This window comes from Eptatretus burgeri, chromosome 1 (genome assembly GCF_056783735.1).
Source record: "Eptatretus burgeri isolate ZD-2024b chromosome 1, Ebu_testis_v1, whole genome shotgun sequence".
NCBI lineage: Eukaryota > Metazoa > Chordata > Myxini > Myxiniformes > Myxinidae > Eptatretus > Eptatretus burgeri.
This window is the reverse complement of record NC_140961.1, coordinates 149,921,052-149,935,450: the sequence shown is the minus strand read 5'-3', so window position 1 is coordinate 149,935,450 and position 14,399 is coordinate 149,921,052. Positions and strand designations below refer to the sequence as shown.

Below are 14,399 nucleotides of genomic sequence, written 5' to 3'. Positions count from 1 at the left end.
ACAAACCTCACCCACAGAAACCCCACCCACAGAAGCCGCACACACAAACCCAGCCTGCACAAGACCCACCCACCCCCTGTGCACCCCCCACTTTTGACCCACCACCCCCCTTATCCCACCCTCCACCCTTCCCCACATACACACACACGGGGAGGGGAGGGTGTGGGATGATGGGGGTGATGGGTCGTTGTGGGAGCGCACCTCCTACCCCTCCTTTACATCTCCTTTATTCTTTTCTTGTAATTCAAAATCAGATAATTACAAGGAAAGCATTTATAATTAAACAAAATTGAAAATATTGAACATTCACTTATAAAAATAGATGATCTTTTCCAGCGATCTGCTGCAGATGTCTTGAGTGCCAGGTCAGATTCCTGCAGACGATTAACTTGTGTGCTTGGTTCATCCAGACAGTTGTTTAAACTGAAAAATAAAATAAAAAATAATCATGAGTCAACACTCAAGGGAGATATAGACAGAGGGATAAACAGACAGACAAGACAAGCATAGAGAGACAGATAGACAGACAGAGAGACAAATGGACAGATAGACATATATACAGACAGATAGATACACAGAGACAGATAGACAGACAGATAGAGACAGATAGACAGACAAATGAACAGAGAGACAAATAGATATACAGAGACAAAGAGATAAACAGACACACACACACACACACACACACACACACACACACACACACACACACACACACACACACACACACACACACACACAAACACAAATACACACATACAAGTGTGCGTTTCTCACCTTGAAGTCGGCTCTTTCTCAATTAGAGGACAGGACAGTAATTCTTTCATTTCTCTTCTGAAAATTTGAATCTCTTGAATATAGTCCTTTATTTTTAGCCATTCGTCGTGTAATTCAGATAATTCGTTCTCCACATCCATAATCAACGAAACCCTTATAGGAGATAACCTATGAGAAAAACACATACTCTAATTATTGGTCGTACAGTGATTTAATTCTGTTTTAAATAATAAATAATAAATTGAGTTGAGAATCTCGCCTCTCATCTTGTGAAAAGCATTGATCCGTCGGGTTGTCCTAAGAATCGGAATGCTCCATTCTCTGAATGAAACATACTGGGCACACAGGTTGGTTTATATAATCACGTAATGATGTAATGGGAGATTACACAACAATGCTTTTCCAGGGTGTGTACCAGATCAGAAATAACTTGATTCGGGCGAGGCAGCTTGGGAAAGACATGTGCGATACGTTCTCAAGCAGTTGAACTGATTTTAACACGAAAATGAAAATTATTTCAATGATTTTGATAAAACTTGCCTTTAAAAGCCTGTTAGTGTTCTGATTTAAAATATAACCATGAGGCCTTGTCTCTCACAGAATACTTACTCATTTTTTCGCATCACGACTGTGTCCCAAAACACTTCCTCATTTTCACGGCACGAACGGAAAACATTTAAAACAAAACTTCCCTATTCACTCTTTGAGTGGAAGGAAGTGCTTTAATCAGTCAGTCCAGTTTAACATGTACTCAATGGGGCAGAGATCAGCCTCCTCTTTTGACTTGATGGGCTGAGTCAGAGGGGGTGGGGTGGGGGGGTTGGGGGGGGAGAGAAAATCATTCTCCTATTTTGCGTTTTTGGGGCCTTGAGACAGTCTGAATTTAACATGAGCTTGTATGTGAAGGGGGAGGAAATCCGTCTAAATTTAACATTAGTTTGTATGGGGGAAAATCAGTCTCAATTTAACATGTGCTTGTTTGGGAGAGGGAGAAAATCATTCTGTTTTGACCCGATGGGCCTCGAGTCAGAGATTTCCCCCTATTCATTTGTATGAGAGAGGGAGGAATCAGTCTCCTGTTTTGGGGTTTTCCGGGGTTGATTCAGAGAGTTTTTGTCCTTTTCCCCATTCATTTGTAAGGATGCCTTGGAACCCCATTTATCCTCTACTCGGGTATATAGCGAGTTTAGCCTCGGAAGACAAATAATTTGCTGAAGGTCAGGTCAGGTATGGGAGCATGTGCCAGAACAGCACGTCGCTGCTTCCACTTTCTGTCGGTACTCCAGGGGCCTCCGTCTGGCCATCCCCCAGGCAGATGCCAGGCCTATCCCCATCTCCTTGAGATGGTGGTCAAGCTGCTGCAACCAAGAGGCACGTGGTCGGCCCAATCGCCTCCTCCACTCATGAGACTCCCTCGCTGAGAGAATCTGGTGAGCAGGATCAGCATCAGGAAAACGAGCCACATGTCCATACAGCCGCAACTAACGCTAACGGACTATGCAGGTAACAAATCTCATCCGAGTCTCTCTCAGCAACCGCTCGTTGGACACAAAATCCGACCAGCGATAGCCAAGGATTCTCCGAAGAGACCTGGTACCAAAGGAATTAAGTCTCCGTCTAAGATACTTAGTCACAGTCCAAGTCTCGCATCCATAGAGCAAGACTGGAAGTACCAAGGACCTGAAGACTCGGACTTTCGTACTCCCGCACAGGTACCGGCAGCACCACACCCCATGATCGAGTGAATCAATGACTCCCCAGGCCCGACCCAGACGTCTATTGACCTCTGACTCGCAGCCAGCAGAGACATGAATATCATTGCCAAGGTAAGTGAATCTCTCCACGACCTCAACATCCTCACCACAAAGAGACACAGACAGGACAGCAGCATCCAAGATGTCACCGAAAGCCTGGATCTTAGTTTTGACCCAAGAAACCCGTAATCCCAGCGGCTCCGACTCCTCATTCAGCACCTCGAGGGCCCCCAAAAGGATGTCTAAAGTCTCCGCAAAGATGACTGCATCAGCTGCAAAATCGAGGTCTGAGATCTTGACATTCCCAAACGATGCACCGCAACTTGATCTCTCCGACATCCTCCCTAAAATCCAGTCCATACAAGTGCTGAAAAGTGTGGGGGCCAGTACACATCCCTGACGAACTCCAGTAACAACTGGAAATAAGTCAGAGATGGTACCACCACACTTCACAGCACTCTCAGTACCAGAGTAGAGTTCAGACATCAGATCGATCAGTTTTGGTGGCACCCCCCGAAGACCAAGAATCCTCCAGAGGACATCCCGATTCACTGAATCGAACATTTTACAGAGATCAACATAGGCTGCAAGCAGCCCCTGCCGAAACTCTCATCTGCATTCGGTGAGGACACGAAGGGCAAGGATACGGTCAATCGTTGACCTCTTGGGTGTAAAGCCTGACTGCTATGGACGCTGGTGCTCAACCAGATGGTGGCGAACCCGATCAAGAATTATCCGAGCAAAGACCTTGCCCGGCACTGAGAGCAGCGTCACCCCTCGGTAGTTGTTGCAGTCTTGGCGATCACCCTTCCCTTTCCAGAGAGGGACAACAAGGCCCCTATTCCAGTCAGTTGGGATGATGCCTGTGTTCCAGGCAGAGCACAAAACTGCATGCAACGACATGAGTGCAGCATTTCCACCAGCCTTGAGAAGTTCGGCATGGATGCCACAGATCCCTGGAGCTTTGCCCCTTTTCAACTGGTTCACCGCAGCCCGTGTTTCCACAAGCGAAGGTGGACCACAGTTGATTCGAGGGTCAGCAACAGGGATTGTAACACCCTTGACGTCCAACTCGACAGCTGGGGGATCAGCCTGGTACAACCGCTCAAAGTAACTGGCCCAGCGGGCCTTAACTTCAGACTCCTCTGTCAAGAGCCTACCACTCTCTGCTCAAACTGCAGCGCTCCAAGGGATGGGCTTGGATGAACGTAATGCGCGAATTCCCCTGTAAGCAGGACGAGAATCACCTGTCCACAGTGATGCTCTACCCCCTCACAGATTCCTCGCACATAGGCCTCCTTGTCCACAATCAGTGCATGTACAGTTTTACGCCTCAGCTCCCTGAACAGCTCAGCTCTGCCATTCAGCCTGGCACTGCGACTCTGGTCAATGATATCCAGTGTCCCTTGAGAGACAGAATTCTTCTTTGCCCTGTGGCGAGTTCCAAGACATCCACCGGCAACATAAAGGATGGTGGTCTTGAAGGTACTCCACAACTCTTCAGGACCCCCCAAAGCACCCAGACACCCCAAGTGTCCACTGTTCGCAAACTCCTCAGATACTCTCTCATCCCTGAGCTTGCCAACATCCAGCCTAGGCTGGGATGGTACCCTTCTCCAGGATTTAAGGTGCAGCTTTAGAGTTGCTATAACACGCCTGTGGTCAGTATTGAGGAACTGAGCACTCCGGCAGACCCTGCAGTTCTGGATCATCCTCCAACGACCGTCAATGAGGACATGGTCAATCTCCTTTGCCACACCGCCAGGGTTGGAATACCAAGTCCAGCGATGAGCTTGTGGGTGCTGAAACCATGAACCAGCCACCCTAAGTCCATGACTTCTTGCAAAGTCAAGGAACTTAGTGCTATTCTTGTTCATAGTTCCCGACCCATGGGGACCAACACACACCTCATAACCATCCCTATCAGTTCCAGTCGATGCAATGAAATCCCCCAAGACTAGAAGTGTATCTCGTCTGGGGAACTGATCAACCACAGACTCGAGTGTGGCGTAGAATGCATCCTTCACGGTGAGATCACTCGCCTCAGTCGGAGCATAAACAGAGACCAGGGAAATGACACCTCAGGAGTGACGAATCCTTAATCTCATAATACGCTCGTTGACCGGTGTTACCTCAATTATCATTGGGTTCAGCTTATTGGACACAGCTACAGCAACTCCTTGGGTATGGTCACCATCAGAGCGACCAGACCAATAGTAGGTGTAACAACACACCATTATCTCGCCGCAATCCGGTCTCCGAACCTCAGAGAGAGCTGCAATCCCGATGTCCAAACGCTTGAGCTCAGATGATAACAGAGACAGATGATCATCCTCTCTTAGGGGTAGGACATTCCAGGCACCCACCCGAAGGGACCGCCTCAGGTTAACCCAAGGAGACCGCCATCTGGTGGACTACACCTCAGCACCACTTCGACAAACTCTCCCGCAATCTGACCCAGGGATGTTACCCCGTGGTTTCCCTCCGATCATCAAAGATTGGGGGTCCCGAAGGCTTTGCCCCAATACCGTCATCCGGTGTGCTGCCCTGCGAAGGGAAGCTGCACAGGAGGTACTCCCACGGAGTGGGTTTTCAGATTTTTTTGCGTTTTTGCGTTTTGCGGAATGAATGGTTTTACGGTGGCCAGAGTGCAAATCCTGCCACCAACCTCCTAATAAGAAGTAACCCAACCGCAGGAGGACGTCCGCAGACACAGTTGGGCACTAGATATGGATGGCTGTTGGCTCACAAGGAGCTCCTCCGCCCTTTGACAGGTTTTGTTTTTAATCCTGCTGGGTGTCCATATCTAAACACCCTCCTGACCAGAAAACCTGGTGGGGAGACGGTTTTGTCGCCGACAACCCGACCATGGAACAGGTTAGTACAGGTTTACATGGTACCTGTAGCAGGTCACAGATCGAACCTGACCTGACAGAAGAACCTGACCTGAACCTAATTTGCTGAAAGACACTCATTTTTGCATCGGTAGGAGATTATAAAAGTGAAGATAAAAACACAATGTGTAAAAACAAGGCCTAGCCATTGGCATACATGTGATAACATCATAATATGGTGGGGGGGGCAGCCTTGGGCATTCATTAAAAATGTGGAAAATATTTCAGTAACACCACAGAAAGGACACAATTCCGTGTTACTAGAACATATGCGATGAGACAAAACATTCGAGGGTAAAATGTAGTGCGCCAGCCGCCACTGCAAGTCTCCAGAGTGTTTGGCAATGTGCGCCTTATACATAACAAGCCATTGGATTTCAGTGGATGGAGTAACACGGAGCATCCTCTTCCATGCACTTGTGGTCCTGCAGGTCTCTCAGGAACAAGGGCTTTAACACACAAAAAATAAACAGAACGTTTTTCCATTGAGTTGAAAGTGAAGTAAAAGTGATGGAAAGGGGTGTTGGAGCGAAGGTGTGGAGTCCAGCTGTGGAGCCCATTTTAACCCGGACTGCTTGAAAAAGCATAGAATTACAGAGAAAATTCTCCCTATGATTCGAATGGACCTAATTCCAGTGGCCCCAGCGACCTCAGCAGCCGACTTCCATTTATAAGGAAAAAGAGTTCTAAAATGCTTAACCTTGGTGTATCCAGCATCTATAACGTTTTGCATAAAATTGTGATCACCACAAACACCATGAAAAAGAGTATTTATAAAAATGGGCTCGTTTAAAAACATTTTGAGAGAGTAGCTACTGTCATCACGCCGGACGGTGACTGCCTGCCACACCTCCAGCATGCTTCTTTAGAACAGGGGCACTGCTGTGATTTCAACTTTCTTGGTGTCCATGAGAAAGAGTTCCTGATCATAGACAAGTTTCCCTACCTGCCTAAGCAGGCAGTGCGCGAAGGCTTTCCAAGAAACATCCGTGTATAACAACCTGCGCAATAAAAGGAGACGAAAAGCCATCACTTTGCTGGTATCAGCAACCCGCCCCTGTCCTACTTCGGCAATAGGCAGGCTAAGCACACCGGGCCGGAGCCAGTGCTCCCCTCGCCCCCAAAGCAAGTCAATAAAAATGGATTGCAGTTTTTCAAGAATGAAATCTTGGGGTTGCAGTGCCGTAAAAATATACCAAAGCATTGATGCCACAACGTTATTAATAACAAGGGTTTGCCCCCAATATGAGATTTGACTAAGTAGTCCCTTCCATTTTCAGAACCGCCTCTCAGTTTTATCCATTAAAAATTCCCAATTCTTTAAAACGAAATCTTGAGTGTGAAGGAAGATGCCAAGATAAAAAAAAATTCCATCCCATGCCCATTCAACTTGCTTGGGCAGGTTGTAGGATTGGCACCATTTTGCGGACGAAGATAGAAAGCTTTACTCTTTTTCCAGTTTACTTTGGTGGAGCTTGCCAAACTGAATTAATGGACACGGTGGACCAAGGCAGAGACATCCTCATCTGAATGGATAACCACACAAAGATCATCCACATGGGAAATTACTTTAACTGGGTTAGCCATTGTTTGGGGAAAAAAACCATGAAAATGTTCCCGCAACCGAATGAGCAAAGGCTCGATTACTAGGGAATAGAGAAGGGTGGACAAAGGGCAGCCTTGACGAATGTCTCTACTCGCTGGGAAAGGCTGACATAAAATATTGTTAACTTTGTCAAAAATATCTCAAAATTTCTCTCAAATTTCTTTCTCAAAATATCTCAAAAATTTGTGGACGGATTTTGATCAAACTTAGTGAACTCGTTGCTTTTGTAAAAAGTAAACATTGGTTCACATTTGGTGAAGATCCGAATGCGGAGCCAGATCCGATATTTTTTTGTGATTCATCACCATTGAGATTGGGCGAAACCAATAAATATCACGATAGCTCAAAAAGTTTTTGGACGGATTTGGGTGAAATTGGGTGGATACTTTGGGTGTGTGACTACGATAAATTGATTTGATTTTGGTGAAGATCCAAATCCGGATCTGGATACTAGAATTATTTAATTTTAAAGTGATTCTTCACCAAACGATATTTAGTATGATATTTCAAAAATGTATTGGGCCAGATATTTTCTCATGGATCACGCATTACATGGCGCCGGTATGTGCTCCATTGACTGCCCTTCTAGTTCCAAATGTTTTTGTGATTTGCACAACTGGAGAACGAATTTCTCCAGTGAATGAGAAGATGAATGATTCACAGGTCCCACAGTCGGTGTGCAGTGATCCATGTGCATCAGGTTCGCGGAAGGTTATTCGTAAAGGGGAACCAAGCTGTTGCTTTGACTGCATCGTGTGTACGAGTCAAGAATACTCCAACGGAACGGGTTGGTTTTCACTCATAATTTCACATCCAGGTTCATGTTAAAAATTGAAACTGGCATTTATGTTTCTGTCTCAATTTGCACAGCATACTCACATTGTTGTTGATATATGCTTCCAAAACTTAGTTTTGTATGCCATTCCCCAGAGGTATTAACTACTCAATGTTAATTGTGTCAGAAGCAATAGTTGCAGTGGGTGGGCATGCTGAACATTGTTATTGATCAATTGAGATAAGTAACCTCCCTTTTTCTCTGTTTGAAGTAGCATGTAGACTAGATTATAATCGTGACAAAACAATTAATACATCACCTGAAGAACCCGCGGAAATTCCTTGGAATGTTCAGTGTCAATCATAACATCCAATTTAAATCATAATGCTGCGTGGCACATTACCGAGTGTTTCATCATGACGCAACCTGTTTTTTAACCTGTGACTTCCTCATGCGAGAACTTCACGATAGATGATGTTGTGGGTTACCACTTTGCCTTGGCATTTGCCTTGGGACTCGGTGTCAAGAATTTTGACTCGAACATCCGTAAGAGCCTTTCTTCAAGAAAATGACACATACAGCTGGCCATGGATGAAGGCTGCCGGATGTAAGTAAATGCCAACGTTAACAAAAGCATAGGGGAAACTGCGTTCTGGAAGTCAGTTTTGTTTCAACACAGTTTTGGTCCAGGTTGATGACAGTGCCAGATTAAGCCTCGGCTAGCCCTAAGGCACATTTTGAAATTTTAGAGAATGGCCTGAAAATTTTTAATTAGATCTCGAGCTCATGGAAATGGACCCCAGACAAAAGATGAACTGATTAAAGAACAAAATATTTAATATAAAAAAGACAAATATTTAATGTGAAAATAATTTTTGGCCCGAATTTTTGGCTGGCCCGAAGGCACATGCCTTGTCTTCCTAATGGTTAATCCAGCACTGGTTGATGACCTCTCATCTCGTACCATTGCACAGCCCCTGTTGCAAGGCAAGGTTGTGATGCAACGTGATGACACAACAATCTTTAGATTAAGTTGATGAGGTGGCATCCCAAATGGTGTGAGGGAATTGATGAATTCCATTGGAAAGTTCTGTGCCTCCTCAATGTTATCACACTTAACTGAATATGGGCTGACATAAGTGACTGTTTCACCTGCCAATGTCTTCATGACTTCTTCATTCATGGCCTGACAGTTGCCGTTTTTGGGAGACAGGATGACATGGGTGCACCTTTCCTCACTGGTTGTTTTGGCAAAAACGTCCTTAAACAAGGAACCTCTAAGAAGGCATACAGAAAGTACCTCTATGACATTTCTTTCACGTCGACGTAAATCAGCCACATTGACGATGCAGTCATCTTGAGATATTTTCCTAGTCTGCATGATCGCACATGTTTTGACTGAGCACCAATTGATGAAAATGTTTCCACAAATGTGAACATTTGATGCTTGTGTCAATAGCTATGGCTGGTCGGGATCGTGGTACAATTGATATCACTTCGCTGAAATCCCTGATCAACAGAATAGCTTTGCCTCCAAATCGCTGTCTGATTGCAGTGATGTATTGCAAAAATCTGTCTTCAGCAAGAAGTGCATGGATGGGTATCACGGATGCTTCATTCGTCATGAACAGCATCTGGTTATGCAGGATATCAGCCTAATGTGAAGTCATAGAAAGGAAAAATTGGTGCGATTTTGAACTTGCATGGACTGTTTTTGACGACCAGCATCGGAAGCTTGATCAAGCTGTGCACTGTTTTCCCCCCAATCATGAGCGCAGCTGCAATTCTATTCCAGGCTGCACTTGCAACCCGATGGCCATTGTGTTGGAGGTTTCTCATCAACATTTTGTAAAAGAATGTCTTCCCTGTACCTGCTGGGGCATTGATATAAAAGCCTAAAGCTTGTTGTGGGTCTTCTCTGGCAACACTGTGTGCAGCTTCAAGTACACTTGTTGTCCGTTATTCAGTTGATCAAAGTCAGCAGGTACTTCTGCAGTGACTGTCTTGTTCTTTGTGCTGTGGAAGATAAAGTGTGACACAGCTTGTTCCATTTTCTTGTAAAATGGAATTTATGCCATGTAGATCCATGTTTTCTGCATCCTCCAGTGAATGGTGCCACAGCAGGTCTTCCATCATGGCCTCTTTGTGACCATTCCACAGTCGCAAGGTGTCTGAATGTTGACAGGAAACACAAATGGTGGCGAACTTGCTTCGCAGCTGTCGAGGCATATGGAACGTAGAAGCTTCTGCAAACGTGTTATGGCACTCTGTATCGTCTGATACTAGATGTCGAATGCAAACTTTCCTGAAACTGCCGGCAACTGTACCAATGACTGTTAGTTCATCATAGCTTGAGGTTCCTGGGACATGCAACAGGAGAAAATGCAGATCAAACTTCTCTGGACTTGTTGTTTTGAAGAAGGGAATTTGTAATTTTAGAGCTATTCACACAGAAATAATTGAAAGAAATTTAACCTTCTAGAATAACCCACTGGACAGAATAACTTGAAAACTGGATGTTATTGCTAAATAATGAATGAAACTCTCAGAGTTTGTACAATTTGTCCGGGAGAAAGAAAATACTCCCTTTCCACTCCATTAAAGAGTGGGTGTTTCGAGTCGATTTTAATCGACAACCGCAGCAGATTTCAGTCGATCAATGACGACGACGACTGTGACACAAAAATCTGAATATCATGCGACGTGGCGAGCAGGACCCTCCAATCCATCGTGATGGGTTGTGGTGGGCAAAAGGCATTGGGGAGGGAGTATATTTTGGTTAACCGTGCACATCTCGCCGATTATAAAAAAAAACCTTTCAAAACCATTGATAATGTTGATAAAAATACCTTTGCATTTGGTAAAGTGTGTTTTTTTTTTTTTTGTTTTTTTTTTAGTTTCTTGGATTTGCATTGTTTCTCAGCCATCCTGATTTGTCTAACACAGAAAAGTTATTTTCATCAAAATTATTTATTCAGTGGAGTGCCAAAATTTAAATATCTATGATGTTTTAGTCAAAAATTAAAGCCTGGTGTTGGCGTAGTGGTTAGGGTAGCGGCTTGGGATCCAAAAGGTTCTGAGTTCAATCCCTGTTGGCCACTTGAATTAATACACACCAGGAGGTTGACTCAGCCTGTCATCCATCCGAGGTCGGCAAAGTGAGTACCAGTGTACTGGGCCCGGTGTATGCCCCGTTTAAAATAGGTGTACCATTTCCCTGTGTCGTAAGAGGCGACCAGGGTTGCGTCAGGAAGGGCATGCTGCATAAAACTAATGCCAAATCATTATGCGAATCATAATGGATGATCCGCTGTGGCGACCCCTAATGGGAGCAGCCGAAAGAAGAAGAAGAGTTTTAGTCAAAAATGATTTTGTCAAGTAATGGTTATATTATAATTTCCCAATTTTACATTGAAACCAATGGAGAAATTTGAAACACTAATATTGTGTGTGTGTGTGTGTGTGTGTGTGTGTGTGTGTGTGTGTGTGTGTGTGTGTGTGTGTGTGTGTGTGTGTGTGTGTGTGTGTGTGTCTGTGTTGGGGTGGACTTGATCAGAAAGATTTTTCTCTCAAATAACATTGAAGTTAAAGGGAATACGCGATGGCCCCAGACCTCTCGTTCTCTAACTGCCAGTGTTGGTGTTGTGCAGGAATGATGTCCCGAATAGCCTTGTCCTCCATAAAAGTTCCTTATTGCAGCTATTCCTTATTTGTTATTAATCTTTAAGGAAGTGTTAGTGTGGCACTTTAGATCAGTCTCCATTCCACTGAAGAGGTCCTCTTCTTTATGAACTTACAATCCTTTGAAATCTTTGGGGAGGGGGTGGTGGGGAATGCATTCCATGATGAAAATTGTCAGTATCTGCAAACCAAAAATGTTTATAGTATGACCATGTTTTGGCTCTGCAGTCAAGAACGTGTGCTTTTCATGACCATGAATTTTGTGCTTTGGGCCAAATTTCATAAGTATCAGCTTGAAAATATTTTTTTGACTTTACACTTAGGTCTTTGCTTCAAAGTACATGTTCTTATCTTTGTGATACTGTAATAGTGGATATCATTTTTATACTTTCTTGTATAAACATGGCAACCCAAAACAGGGATAATGGCCAAAGAGCCATAAATATCCGTGCATTGATTCCCTTCCCTTTCATACTCTCCTTTTTTAATTCTCAATATGTTCCATGAGTTTATGATTCTCTCTGTATTGGGATGTAAATGAAGTGTCAAGAAAAGTGAATCTCTTTTTAGAGTTCTGCCAATCATATAATGATGTGAATTTATGAATGTTGTTCAGGAGATCCAATTCCGCTACTCTTTTGACCAAACTTGTACCTCTGATAATTATTTTGAGCATGACTAAAGACACTGGTGTTTTCATATGACACTATGCTCCTTTCCCTTCCTTAATCTTATCTTTATAGAGTTTCATAGTTCTTTCCTCATAAAATCTGCTTCAGTCCATTTTGTCCCAATCCAATCTTTCACTTTCTTTCTGAATTTATTTTCTTATTTTACTTTCCACCAAAATTGTGACAGTCGCATCATCACTTAAATTAACCTCTACTTTTTAATTTTTCTTTTTTTACAGATTCCCCAGAGTGCTTCCCCTGTCCCCTTCACTATTGGTCAAATGAAGATAAAAATGGCTGCGTGCCCATGCCTGATGATTACCTTGCATTCACGAACCCTTCAGCCTTGGTTATTGTGAGCTTAATTTTACTGGGCAATCTGATGATCGCGATTGTTGGAATTATCCTGTTTCAAGGTAGACATCTACCTGTGATAAAGAACACTGATGGATGTGTCATTGTGCTTTTTCTTGTGGCCCTAACCTCTTCCCTGTTGAGCTCTTCGATCTCCATTGGAGCTCCAGATGATGTGAAATGCCCGATACGTGATCCACTTGTCTGTGTGTGTCTCACATTTGCTATTTCCTGTATATTCAGCATGTCCTGGAAACTGAATGCAGCTTTGGGTAAATACAAATGAAATCCTTTCACTTTGATCAGTCATGCAAAAAACGATTTTTGGATTATTTCATCATTCGTTGTGTTCCGTGCTCTCTGCAGAATGTCAGTTCTGCTGATGGAGTCTCATGCCTAGAGTTGAAGTACCGGCATCCCTCGCTATATAAGGCTGTCTGTTTTACATTTTTCCACCATAACAGCTCTCTCCAATTGATACCATATTTCGTAAAGCGGCAAAAAAATGTTTGATGGTCTCGCTAGACCGCTTAGAATGCCCATTGCGCAATCTTAAAATACTTATGGTCTTGATGCATAAATAAATACATCTCCTGCTTTGTATTACAAAAGCGTTTGCTGCCACATTATTAAAAACACATCAAAGCCATGTAATTCAAAACCTCTCACGCTACACAATTAAAAGCATTTCACCAGCAGGAACATCTCTCAAAATAACTCGCCGCTCGCCACGTATGATCAGGTGACTGAACGACATCTGTAGGGCCATTTACTAACATAATAACTGGACGTCTGCATCCCTGAAAAAATACCATTGGTTAATAACAGCCTCAAGAGGTCTGCTGAATGTCCACCTCAATTACTGACTGTACCACTGCATCTTCCACCTCCACTGCAATTTTAACCAGCCGTGCTTCCACCACTACTCTGCCTATCAACTGTTCATCAACCACCACCCCATCTACCACCACTCCGTCGACATAGCCAGTGAATGTCGAGGAGGGCAGTGATGCTCGCAGAGAAGAGAGCGAGCAGTTGGACAATCCTGTCCCTCTCTCTGAGTGAACCCCTGAGGTCATTGCGATAACAATATGCATTTTATTATTTTATTTGTGCAGGCTGCATTGCACTGTATTTATTGTTTAATCATTATGAAAACTATACAAATATGTCATTTTTTGTGTTTAATTTCCTTTGGGTTTTTGAAATTCAAATAAATGTCCAAAAAAATCATCATGGTTAGCGATAACCACCCACCCCTGAAACACATTTCGCATAGGTGCAAATTGTTTGCTACACAAGTATCTGCTACACAGTCGGTTTACTGGAATGCACCTGAGGCATTTAACGAGAGATGCCTGTTCTGAACACATTTACATTCCAACAAAGAATACCTGACCGAGTGTGCAGAAATTTGAAATTTGGCCAAGACAGCTCGCCTACTCTTTCCTGAAAGACACTGTGGGACATTTAACATCCACAAAGTTAAGCCAGCAGATGGCGTGCCCAGTTTGATGTCCATTTGAGGGACAGCACAGACAATGAAGAATCACCCTACCTGTGAAACACCCGCATGACAGTTTATAATTGTTGAGATTCAAATACAGGCAAGATAGATTGGAGGTGAATGTGCATACCTAGATTTCAATATGCGGAATGTCATCCACAGATGGCACCTCATACGGATTTCAGATTATCGGTGATCAGTTCATGGTGATACTTTGCCTGATACCACAAATCGTATTTTGCCTTCTGTGGGCTTTTGTTGGGAAGCCAAGGCTCGTACGTAACACAGAGATCCGTCCCCATACGGTAACTTTAGAGTGTGGAGGGACATCAACGGCGTGGCCAGTTGGTTCACTTTCATATTTCATTTTTCTTGCCATT

The 14,399-nt window shown here is 43.9% G+C and overlaps 1 long non-coding RNA gene across 1 annotated transcript in view; it reads left to right on the top strand.

The window, feature by feature from the left end:
• LOC147035737 (uncharacterized) overlaps positions 1-13,428 on the top strand; it is a 29,110-nt gene extending 15,682 nt beyond the window's left edge. Inside the window, exons 2-3 of the long non-coding RNA XR_015062498.1 lie at positions 7,695-7,818; positions 12,398-13,428. This is a non-coding gene — a long non-coding RNA (uncharacterized LOC147035737). The remainder of the gene's footprint in view (positions 1-7,694; positions 7,819-12,397) is intronic.
• Positions 13,429-14,399: the final 971 nt, after the last annotated feature.